Here is a 12,636-nt window from a genome sequence, read left to right as displayed (position 1 = left end):
TGTTTCATACTGTAAATACCAGTGGCACATGAGCTCAGTGGTCTTTGAGGGACAAGAGAAGTACAATTGCATGCTTGTGAAGTAATTTTATTTACTTGATGGATCACACACAGTTTTGGTCCCAAAAAGTCCAGACATGCATCGATGTCATGGAAAAATGTTGAAAGGGCAAAGGATCAAGCCAATAAGACACTTTATTTCCCACACTGTTGGTTTCTCAGAAAAAAGGGATACAGTAGATATAAATAGTTAAACAGACAGACAATATAGTCAGGTATAACTTAGCTGTGATATGTACACAGTATGAAATAAGCAATATAGACAGTGTGAAATAAATGAAAACATACTTTCTGAGCTTGAAATTCAAAATTACTTATCCAGATAGCAGATGCTGCTGCCTTGATAAGTAGTATTAACGAGGCCAGTTAGTAATTTTCAGCAGCTTTTTCCAGATAATACCACTCTAAATTGCTACAGATTGCCCCAGCACTGGCAGCTAGCCAGACCTGGGGATTATCCAGAGACTGGCAATATTCAATGCTGGTATCCAGGGGCAGAGCCAGCCCTCCAATTGTGGGGGTGCCCAGGAGTGGAGTAGTGGGGCAATGCATTGCTTCCTCCTCCTTCACCTCCTCCCCTCCCCACACCAAACATACCTTTGCTGGTCGGGATGCTGAGGCCCCGCCCGCCAGATAAATACAGTGCCACTGCCGCCTTCTTCATTGCGCTGCTTTCTTTTTTATTATTATTATTTTATTTATAAATTTTTTAAACATAACACAAGCATTACATCTTGTTTAGGAAAAACAGAAACAGAAAATTCTACTTCAATATACATAGTCCCCCATTTCAATTAAACTTCTTTCTTAGACCACAAAACTAAGACAGGGGGGCTGGAAATTTTAAAAGGAGTTAAATCAGAATAAATGTTTTAACAAGAATATGGCCTGGATCACCCCATCAAACACACACATTGTGAATTACCGGATCTTAAACTAGTACCAGATCTATCTGTTCACTCTCTTCATATCTACTGTATAAAACTCCTCAAATGTCCAGGATCAAAAAAGTGGTATTTGTTATCTAAGTATTTTAACTGACATTTACAAGGATAAGACAGTATAAAACTGGCTCCTAAAGCCTTAACTTCATCTCTCATTGCCAGGAAAGACCGACGTCTCTCCTGGGTAATCTTCGCAACGTCAGGAAAAATCCAAAGTTTTTCGCCATAAAATGGTTTTGCAAGATTACGAAAGTAAAGTTTTTTTAATCATATTCACATCTTGTTCGAAAACCATTGAGACAAAAAGAATTCGCCTCTCAAATATCCCATCATTGGAATTTTCCAAAAGTCAGTCAAATCTTGAAATTCTTGATTCCCATCTGTTCTCTTTTTAGGAATAGGTATATAAAATATTTTATTAATAGGAGGTATTAAATTTGGAGAAACAGATAGGTTTTCAATTAGGTACTTTTTGAACATCTCAGTTGCATTTATTTCCGAAGAATGGGGAAAGTTAAGAATCCGTAGGTTCAAACGTCTATTATAGTTTTCAAAATTCTCCAATTTTTGATGAATTATCATTTTATCTTTAATCAATGAGTCTGTTTTTTTAGTCAAAGAAGAAATATCCTGTTGAACCTGTACTTTATTTGATGCAAATTCCTGTCTCAATGTCTCCAACGCGTTTGTTAGCAAATCCAGTTTACTCACTATTGACGTTGTCTCCTGGGCTGTTTGTGAGACCATAGAAGTTAAGGACTGAATCGCGAACGAGATAGATTCCAGTGTTGGTGCCGGTGGAGTTACAACTTCTCCCTTGCTGTTACCTCCCGCTTCCCTTGGAGTGTCGCCGCCGACCGGAGAACCTGGAGCAACGACATCCGAATGTTCCTGGGTCTCCAAACACGCCCAGGCTACAGCGGGGCACGGCGGAGGATTCACTTCCGGTGAGGACAACGATGTTTCCAAACCCTGTGGGTTAGGTGCTCCTTCACCTGCCCATACTGCGGGTATACTCTAGCCGGTCAAACGTGGGGTGCTTGTGGCGTATCGGTCCAGCGTTGTTTGAATCTGCGTTGTACCTGGAGCTGCCGGCGGTATGCTTTTCACAACGCCCTTTCTTTTAGTGTGCAGCATTTTTCCAGAAACAATCACCGTTCTAAAATTCAGGTAAGACGAAAGGATTTCAAACACGCTCCGACCACCATCAAGTCTGATCCGCCATCTTGGAAACGCCCCCTCCCCTCCATTGCGCTGCTTTCTTAAGGCAGGTGTCGGCACATGCCTTCAGTAACCAACACCGGAACATTTTTGTGCATGTGTGAAAAGTCCAGGCATCGGGGCTGAAGGCGTGCTGCCAACTTCTTCCTTAGGGAAGAAGCACGAGGAGGAGGAGAGCAGCAGCACTGCTGTATTTATTTAACTGGCAGGGCTTCGACATCTCCGCCAAACAAAAGTAAAGGGATGCTGCAGTTCTGGAGGGAGTCCGAGCCTAAAGTGGGGGGTCTAGCCCTCCCTCCATGGTTATGCCACTGCTGGTATCTGGATAACTATACAGAAAATTTAGAACAGCAAAAACCCCTTTGAATATTGAGAATAATGACCCTTATATGAATAAAGGATTATTCTATCATCTAGGCACCTGTATATATGAACTCCTTGTGCATGCAAATGTCTAGAATGCTATCATTTATACACATAAGTGTGCCATTACCCAGTATTTGAACAGGATTTAAACGCAGTTTTGAAATTATACTTTAAGAATTTGTCAAAGATTTTTTGTGGTTCCAGAATATAGATATACCCGGATGTTACTAAGATAACACAAGATAGAAGGAAAATGTTTCTGGCTCTTAGGGAAGAGACTAACCAGCTTATAACTGAAAAAGAAAAACGCCTATATTGCGACCCAAATCGGGAGATAGATGTTTATCTCACAAAAACGAATAAAGCGGTATAATCGAAAGCCGAATTTGGACGTTTTCAACTGCACTCCGTCGCGGATGCAGACAAAGTTGATGGGGGCGTGTCGAAGGCGTGGTGAAGGCGGAAATGGGGCGTGGTTATTGGGCGATCAGAGATGGGCGCCTTTCGCCGATAATGGAAGAAAAATATGCGTTTTTAGCGAGAATTTAGGACACTTTTCCTGGACCCTGTTTTTCCACGAATAAGGCCCCAAAAAGTGCCCTAAATGACCAGATGACCACTGGAGGGAATCGGGGATGACCTCCCCTGACTCCCCCAGTGGTCACAAACCCCCTCCCACCACAAAATATGCCGTTTCACAACTTTTTATTTTCACCCTCAAATGTCATACCCACCTCCCTGGCAGCAGTATGCAGGTCACTGGAGCAGTTATTAGGGGGTGCAGTGGACTTCAGGCAGGTGGACCCAGGCCCATCCCCCCCCCACCTGTTACACTTGTGCTGGTAAATGGGAGCCCTCCAAACCGCCCCCCAAACCCACTGTACCCACATATAGGTGCCACCCTTCACCCCTTAGGGCTATAGTAATGGTGTAGACTTGTGGACGGTGGGTTTTGAGGGGGATTTGGGGGGCTCAACACCCAAGGGAAGGGTGCTATGCACCTGGGAGCTCTTTTACCTTTTTTTTGGTTTTTGTAAAAGTGCCCCCTAGGGTGCCCGGTTGGTGTCCTGGCATGTGAGGGGGACCAGTGCACTACGACTCCTGGCCCCTCCCACGAACAAATGCCTTGGATTTATTCGTTTTTGAGCTGGGCGCTTTCATTTTCCATTATCACTGAAAAACAAAAACGCCCAGCTCACAAATTGTCGAATAAAACATGGACGTCTATTTTTTTCGAAAATACGGTTCGGTCCGCCCCTTCACGGACCCGTTCTCGGAGATAAACGCCCATGGAGATAGACGTTTTTGTTCAATTATGCCCCTCCACGGCACTAGGACCGTCATTCTCATTAGCATACCCATGTAAATGTCTTATAAGATACATGGGTAATAAATGTTTATTTTCGAGCCAGAACAACTTCAAACTTTTCTTGAGACGAAAAAAGTGACCAAATAGACTCTATGTATGAATGTTAACTGATTAAGTAACTGAAAAAGATAGAAAATTCAGGCTAGACATATTCTTTATTGTTTTCTTCTTTAAATTATGATCTCGTCATCTAATATACCCCTCCCCTCTTTTTTCTTTCATTATTGTGGTCTAAGAAAGAGAGCAAATAATAATTTTATTAATGTATAATTTTTCATAGTACGATTTTCTCTGTATTGCAACTTGCAAGTGAATCTTGTAATGTTAAACAAATATTAATAAACAAATTAAAAAAGTGTGCCGTTACCCATGAAAGTGCCAGCAGAAATTATTCTGGAATGCTTTTTCTTCCACTGACTGCTTCGGTTCCTGTAGCGATAACCCAGTTGTAGACCTTTTTTTTTTTATGGTATTTCAAGTTGTTTGACAACAAATCGGTTGCTATTAAATATTTCTAAGACTGAGTTGATTTTGGTTGTGTCTGACCCCCACCTCTGTGTTTCCTGCAGAGTTATTGTTATCTGGTACTCCTATAAAAGTCTCCTACCAGGTATAAATTTTGGCAATTCTTTATTTGGACTCTTCTTTCTCCTTTTAAGTTTCAGGTACCATCAATAATTAGGAGCTCCTCTTGTCTCTCATACTTCCTATCCCAGATAGGTAGCTTGCAATGCTATGTGCTGACTCCCTGCTTGTGCTTTCAGAACACTTGTATGCTTGTAGTGCCCTATTTTCAAGCTTTCAGCTCGAGCAGACAAGGAAAGGAGTCTATTCAATTGCTGGTTCGCACTAATGGAGTAAATTGCCATTGGAACTCAGAATGCAGAGAAATTTGATTTCTATTCTATTCTATCGGAGTTTTATATGCCACCAATATTTCAATGGATTCACAGTGGTTAACAAATCTAAAAGACTCTACAATAGAGAAGAATAACAGGGTTAACATATAGTAACAGCAGTATAACACAATTTGATAAAAACGGCTCCTTTTACTAAGCAGTGGTAAGCCCATCACGAGCTTACCACTCGCTATACAGAAAGTACCGCCGGGCTACTGCAGCCACCCAGCGGTACTTCTCACCCCTAGTGTGCCGTCATTTCCGATGCTACAAAAATGATTAATTTTTGTAGCGTTGGAGTGTACCCGGCAGTAATCGGGCAGTGCCGCACGCTTCCCGGTTACTGCCAGGTTAATGTGGGAGCCCTTAACGCCACCTCAATGGGTGGCAGTAAAGGCTCCTCCTGAAATGGCTGCGCAGCAAGTGCTTTACTTGTCGCGTGATCATTTCCTGCAGGAAGGCGAGACTTCCCTTTTACCAGCTACGGTAAAAGGGGGCTTCCAACGCCAGCGCTGGCCACCTTTTGCCACTGCTTGGTAAAAGGGGACCTAAATAAGTAAGCTTTCTTAACCTTTAAAACTCAAAGCAAGTTCCTAGAAATAAACATATTTACTCAGATCCTTCTCCATCTCAGTGTATTGTTCTTTCAGATGCTCCAAAGCTTTCCTATGCTCATCATCAACTTCTGCTTGGCAGGATTCTTGTTCTTTCATAAGAAGTTCTCTTTGGACTTCATTCTTCATTTCATTAGTCTTAAGCTTGTTACCTGAAAGCTCTGTTTCTTCTTGCTCCCTTTGCTGGAGCCTGTGGAACACATGATTTGCAGTTTCCAATGTTTGAAGAGCTTGGTTCAAGCTATCTTGCATGGCTTCTTGACAACTTTGCAAGGTCTGATTGTACTCAAGGACCCTAAGTTCTCGAAGTCCAGGTATCTCTTCAAATTCCTTAATAAAATATTGTGTTTCTCCTTGAATGATTGGTCTGTGATCCAGCAGCCTGGAATGAATTTCCTTAAGATCTTTTATAATGAGCTGAGCCGAGGCGGCAGCCGGGACCGGGGTGTCCCGCTTCTGCAGACTGTGAAGCAGTGATCCCGTCACCCTGCTTCTCATTGCGAGGATCTAGCAAGACTGCACTGACTCACTTCCTGTATGGTGTCTCTGATTGAGAATGGAAAGGGGTGGAGATTGATTTCTTATAAGAGCTTGGAAAGCTCTCCCGCGGGAGGTGGTGGAGAGGAAAACGGTAACGGAATTCAAACATGCGTGAGATAAACATAAAGGAATCCTGTTCCGAGGGAATGGATCCTCAGAAGCTTAGCTGAGATTAGGTGGCAGAGCCGGTGGTGGGAGGCGGGGCTGGTGGTTGGGAGGCGAGGATATTGCTGGGCAGACTTATACGGTCTGTGCCCTGAGCCAGTGGTTGGGAGGCAGGGATAGTGCTGGGCAGACTTATACGGTCTGTGCCCTGAAAATGACAGATACAAATCAAGGTAAGGTATACACAAAAAGTAGCACATATGAGTTTATCTTGTTAGGCAGACTAGATGGACCGTGCAGGTCTTTTTCTGCCGTCATCTACTATGTTACCACATAATGTTATTGAAGCATCATCTGCTTTGTTTGGATTTTAATTTTTCATGATGTGTCAGTTAATTCTGAATCCTCTTAATGCTGTTTTGGAAGTTGATTTATCTTTTTACTTGGTTTATTATATATGTATTTTTGTTCTCTGCCTTGGATACAGATGGATTATAAATAATAAATCTATGTCTAAAATCAAATGTTCCCCATGTGTAGGTGTACTGATTTTTTTTCTTTGCAAATTTGTTTTTTTTTTAATTTATAAAATTAAAACTATTACAGACATTAAGATACTTATTAAAATAACATCTAACAGTAACTAAAGGTATCCTGTGGCAGGTACATTACTTTTCAAACAGGTTCTTAGCCAATATATCCTCACATTAGGCTGTTATATCTTATGAATAAGTCCCAGAATAATTTTCACCATAAATTATGTATCTCATCTACTCTAAAAGCTAAAGTTATCATGAGAACAAAAAAAATTAAATGAATGTAAGATTGCCTGGCTGTCATTTCAGTCTTTCCTGTTACATAGCACTACTATTCCTACTGTTTCCACTGCCTTTACAGGTTTCCTGCTGTCCTTGTTATTACCTCCATTCCTGCTCTCCTGCCTAACTCTGCCCAAGGTCTCCTGTTGTCCTTGCTATTACCTCTGTTACTGCTTTCCTGCCTAACTCTGCCTAAGTAGAATCATTTCCACCGTATTATTTTTAACCACAGACTCACAAGGCGTTTGTTATTATTATGTGCTCTCATGCAGATACTATTATTCCTACTGTTTTACTGGGTCCAATATTCAGACCATGAGAGTTAACAAGGCTAACTCCTGCGGTCAACGCTGAGCCCAGATAGTCAATGCCAGCCCATTTCTGGTGACTGTCATTGAATATCCAGTTTATTTTTGGTTTTTGGTCGGTTCAGACTTAATCAGCCAAGCTAATATTCAGCACTGACCAGTTAAGCTTGAACCAGCCAGAGATAGGTCTGGTATTCTGGCCGCGAAACTCAGCAGTCAGCCAGTGAATACTGGCACTAACCGGCTATCCTGCTTATTTTCAAAGGAGATCGCCGGCCATCTTCCGACACAAATCAGGAGATGGCCGGCCATCTCCTGAACTCGGCCAAATTAGTATAATTGAAAGCCGATTTTGGCCAACTCCAACTGCTTTCCGTCGCAGAGCCGGACAAAGTTAAAGGGGGCGTTTCGTAAGGGTATGGAAGGCGGGGCAAGGGCGTGGTTATGAGATGGCCGGCTTCGGCTGATAATGGACAAAAGAAGGCCGGCTCTGACGAGCATTTGGCTGGCTTCACTTGGGCCATTTATTTTTAGGACCAAGCCTCAAAAAAGGGCCCCAATTGACCAGATGACCACCGGAGGGAATCGGGGATCACCTCCCCTTACTCCCCCAGTGGTCAACAACCCCCTCCCACCCAAAAAATAAAAATTAAAAAAACATTTTTTTTGCCAGCCTCTATGCCAGCCTCAAATGTCATACCCAGCTCCCTGACAGTAGTATGCAGGTCCCTGGAGCAGTTTTTAGTGGGTGCAGTACACTTCAGGCAGGTGGACCCAGGCCCATCCCCCCCTACCTGTTACACTTGTGGTGGTAAATGGGAGCCCTCCAACCCCCCCCCCAAACCCACTGTGCCCACATGTAGGTGCCCCCCTTCACCCCTTAGGGCTATGGTAGTGGTGTAGAGTTGTGGAGAGTGAGTTTTGGGGGGGGGTTGGGGGGCTCAGCACCCAAGGTAAGGGAGCTATGCACCTGGGATCAATTTTTGAAGTCCACTGCAGTGCCCCCTAGGGTGCCTGGTTGATGTCCTGGCATGTCAGGGGGACCAGTGCACTATGAATGCTGGCTCCTCCCACAACCAAATACCTTGGATTTGGCCGGGTTTGAGATCGCCGTCATTAGTTTCCATTATCGCCGGAAACCAATGCCGGCCATCTCTAAAGCCAGCCCAAATGGTGAGATTTGACTGGCTCCAACCATATTATCGAAACAAAAGATAGCCGGCTATCTTTTTTCAGTAATACGGTCGGGGCCCCGCTTTACAGCGCCGGCCATATAGATGGCCGGCGCCATTCGATTATGCCTCTCCATATCGCATGACATAGCCGAAGGTTGGGCTAGCCACTAACTGGCAATATTCAGTAGAAGACAGCCGGCTATTTCCCATTGAAATTGCTGGATAGACTGCTAAGTACCATTTAACTGACCAGCTGCCGTTCCTGGCCAGTTAAATAGTTTTGAATATCGGGGGAACTGTCTTAATTCTGCCATTACAGGTCTCCTGCTGTGCTCACTATTAACTCCATCCCAGTTTCCCACCTACCTCTGCCCAAGTTGACATCACCTCCACAGTATTATTTTAACCACAGACCCACAAGGCACTTAAAACACAGATGAACACTGAAGGAGCACAACCAAGGAGCAGGTTGTGTTCCTTGTGCACTCCTTGGGGTGCTTTTCTGTCTTGTCCATGTTTGCTCACCTCTCTAACCTTTGCTCCACTATGGACACTCTCTCACCTCTCCCTCGTTCTCTGCTATTCCACTTCTCTGTAATCCATGAGCTCCTCTTGCCTTCTGGCTCCATCCCTCTTACTGCTGTCTCTTCCCCATTCCTTCTTCCTCAATTTCTATCCCTCCTCAAACTGTTATTCCTCCACTAAAATTTGGCTTGCTTAATGTGCGTTCTCTAAGGCGCAAGGGATTCCTCACCTCAGATCTGATCTGCAATTTTTCACTTGATATCCTCTGTGTGAGACCTGGCTGAGACTGGGTTACACTGCCGCCCTAATCAAGTCTTCTCTACCAAACTACACTTTTAGTACATTTCACACCATGCTACGCGGGACTGATTAGAAAGGGCCAAGTTATTCAACTCAACTCAGGACTTCCCTGTATCTTAGACAATGCAGCTCCTCTTGTCTCTCATACTTCCTATCCCAGATAGGTAACTCCATAGTTTTCTTCCAACCTACAGCTACTAAAATCCTACTCATAATTGCTGAGAGAAGATGTCATAATTATCACATGTCCTCCTCTCTTCTAATTTAAGATACCGAGAATGCAGATATGCCCTATGCAAAGCCAAACATGGGTTATTTGGCATTTCCACAGCTGCTAACAAGTCACAAGTATTCTTCCACATCTTTAATCTGTTCTCTCTAGCCTCTGATTCTCCTCCTTCTTACAACCCTGCATTCATTCCTTTCTCCATGTTTGCCGACACTTGTCAAGCTAAGATCTCATCATTACACCAATCTATTTCTCTCTCTATTTCCACAACCTCTTCTCCTTTAGCTCCCAGTTCACCCTCCTCAACTCTCACAATGTCTTCCCACTGTGTCACCAGTGAATTGTTATAACTCAAACTCTTGACCCTTATCTAAGACCATAACTACTACTACTACTATTTAGCATTTCTATAGCGCTACAAGGCGTACGCAGCGCTGCACAAACATAGAAGAAAGACAGTCCCTGCTCAAAGAGCTTACAATCTAATAGACAAAAAATAAAGTAAGCAAATCAAATCAATTAATGTGTACAGGAAGGAGGAGAGGAGAGTAGATGGAGGCGAGTGGTTACAAATGGTTACGAGTCAAAAGCAATGATAAAGAGGTGGGCTTTCAGTCTAGATTTAACGGTGGGCAAGGATGGGGCAAGGCGTAGGGGCTCAGGAAGTTTATTCCAGGCGTAGGGTGCAGCGAGACAGAAGGCGCGAAGTCTGGAGTTGGCAGTAGTGGAGAAGGGAACAGATAAGAAGGATTCATCCATGGAGCGGAGTGCACGGGAAGGGGTGTAGGGAAGGACGAGTGTGGAGAGATACTGGGGAGCAGCAGAGTGAGTAAATTTATAGGTTAGTAGAAGAAGTTTGAACAGGATGCGAAAACGGATAGGGAGCCAGTGAAGCGACTTGAGGAGAGGGGTAGTATGAGTAAAGCAACCCTGGCGGAAGACAAGATGGGCAGCAGAGTTTTGTTGCCATACTGAGACAGACTGAAAGTCCATGAAGACAAGTATCCTGTTTCCAACAGTGGCCAATCCAGGTCACAAGTACCTAGCAATATACCCTTCAGCTTATGAACCCCTCTTCCTCCTCACTTGATCCCAGGCAAGCTCATCTGGTAAAACAGCTTTCCGTGAATATCCTTCCTCTCCTTCTGCCCATCCTTCTATTTAGTCACTCACAAGGGATTGCCCCCCTATCTGGAAACATGTAATTTTCCCACCTCTTCTCAAAAAGTCTCATCTTGATCCCTCTCTTCCCTCTAATTTTCATCCTATCTCTAACTTTTCCCTCATCTTCAAACTTCATGAAAACTGGTTTCCTCTAACTTGAGTCTTTTATTGAGGAGACCCTCATACTCCATCACCACCAGGCAGGATTCAAAATATTGGGTTACACCTTCATTTTTTAAAATTGCCAGTTCAGCAGTTTTCCAAACATTAGCATGTTCATAAAAGTCTAGTTTAGTCAGAGTCATCTAGTAAGCTATCCATGTGTACTGTCAGTCAATTTAGTTTCTTTTGGATTATATGTCTTGGTTTGTAAGATTTTTGTTTTGTTGTCATCTGCCATGGAGGCTAAGATATCAATTCACTGTTCTTATTGTACTTGAATGATTGAAGACTACATCACACCTTCTAAAACACTATGATTTGGTCTTGAGTTAGCATCTCATTCTGCAATGCAGTGATCTTTTGCATTCTCCGGCATTTACTTTGTGAAGATGGAGAAGTAATTTGAGCCCTTAATACTGCTTTCACAGCATCCAATATTGTGAAGTTTGAAATTTCAGGACTCTGATTAAATTTAACATGTTCTTACCATCTCTTGCGAAGGCGATCAACATAGTCTGGACTAAGCTAACCGGTGCATTGTCAGAGATAATAATGTTTCCAGTTTGACAACTAATTACAGATGTCATCATGGCCTGTTGGGATAAAAAAACAATAGTCAATTCTTGAATAAGATTCCAATGCCAAGGAGAAAAAGGTATCATTTCTCTCTCTCCACTGTGTAATTGGTGCCAAGCATCAACTAGCCCAATGGTGGTAATGTATCATTTAAATTCTTTAAAGCCTGCATTTTATGAATGCTTCCTTCTGATGTGGCTGTTTATGTTTATTGAAGCTTAATGTACTTCCTTTCATTCAACAAAAAGCAAGGCGGTATACAATTGAAAAGGCAAAGTCAGAAACATAACTCCATTGTCAATAGGACAGCACAGTAAAAGATAAAGGAAAAGGCAGGGCAGAAGGAATGGAAAAGTGAGAGCAGGCAAAATATGAGGCTGTTATATCCCCTAGTGTGAAAAACCTACGAATTCCTTGGAAAAGAGATGAATTTTCAAAGCAGCTTTAAATTTTATATAAGAAAGCTCACTGAAAAAGTGATGGGAGAGAATTTGAGAGTGTGAGTTCCAAGAAAAAGAAAGCAATTTGCCTAGTAAAATCCAAAACAGCCAGAACATACAGGTGGTATGAATAGCCTGAGTCCACTAGGAGACCATAAACAATGAGGCATGGTATAAGGTGTAAAGTTGGATGCAAGATAAGGATAACCTATATAAACAGCTCTTATTGTGGATAGCTGTCATTAATTTCTGTTTCTCTTCAAAGTAGTGGGAGCATGCTAATATGGGATAAGTCCTGTCATCTTTGGCATTTGGATTCCAATATATTCAATGTGCTCTGTCCAGACACATTTTGTAGCTTTTACTCTCAGGTGCACACATGGTACAAATCTCTTTCATCGGTCAAAAAATCTTCTTGTGGATCATGCTGTGGATGGAAAAGAGTTCAAATATTATACTATCTTTGTTCTCCATGTCATCCTGCATATTTCTTATATCATTACCCAAAATGTTCAAGCTTACACAGTTACATTTAGAACAGAGCAACTGAAGCTACCTGTTCTCTAATGTTAATTTTGAGTTAATACTACTGTAGAAACGTCTAACTTAATCATTTTAATCTGATTTAGAAGTATTGGAAAGTCAGACTTGCAAACAAGAACACCTCATGTAAGATATGAGTCCAATGGGAGCCATTGGAGTAGAACTAGCAAGAAAGGCTGTAGATGCAGTCTTTGCCGTTCTGATAAATTTAGCCAAAGCTTCAATTTGAGCATTTGAAGCAGTCTAGTGTGGCATTTCAACTTCTTATACCTGTTCTTG

The 12,636-nt window shown here is 42.7% G+C and overlaps 1 protein-coding gene and 1 pseudogene across 1 annotated transcript in view; one reads left to right on the top strand and one right to left on the bottom strand.

Moving 5' to 3' along the window:
* Positions 1 to 12,636, top strand: part of ARHGAP15 (Rho GTPase activating protein 15) — an 816,107-nt gene that overhangs the window by 768,383 nt on the left and 35,088 nt on the right. The window lies entirely within an intron of this gene.
* LOC115474343 lies at positions 5,452 to 5,970 on the bottom strand (annotated as a pseudogene).

Source organism: Microcaecilia unicolor, chromosome 7, assembly GCF_901765095.1.
Source record: "Microcaecilia unicolor chromosome 7, aMicUni1.1, whole genome shotgun sequence".
NCBI classification, from domain to species: Eukaryota; Metazoa; Chordata; class Amphibia; order Gymnophiona; family Siphonopidae; genus Microcaecilia; species Microcaecilia unicolor.
This window is presented reverse-complemented; position numbering and strand designations above follow the sequence as displayed.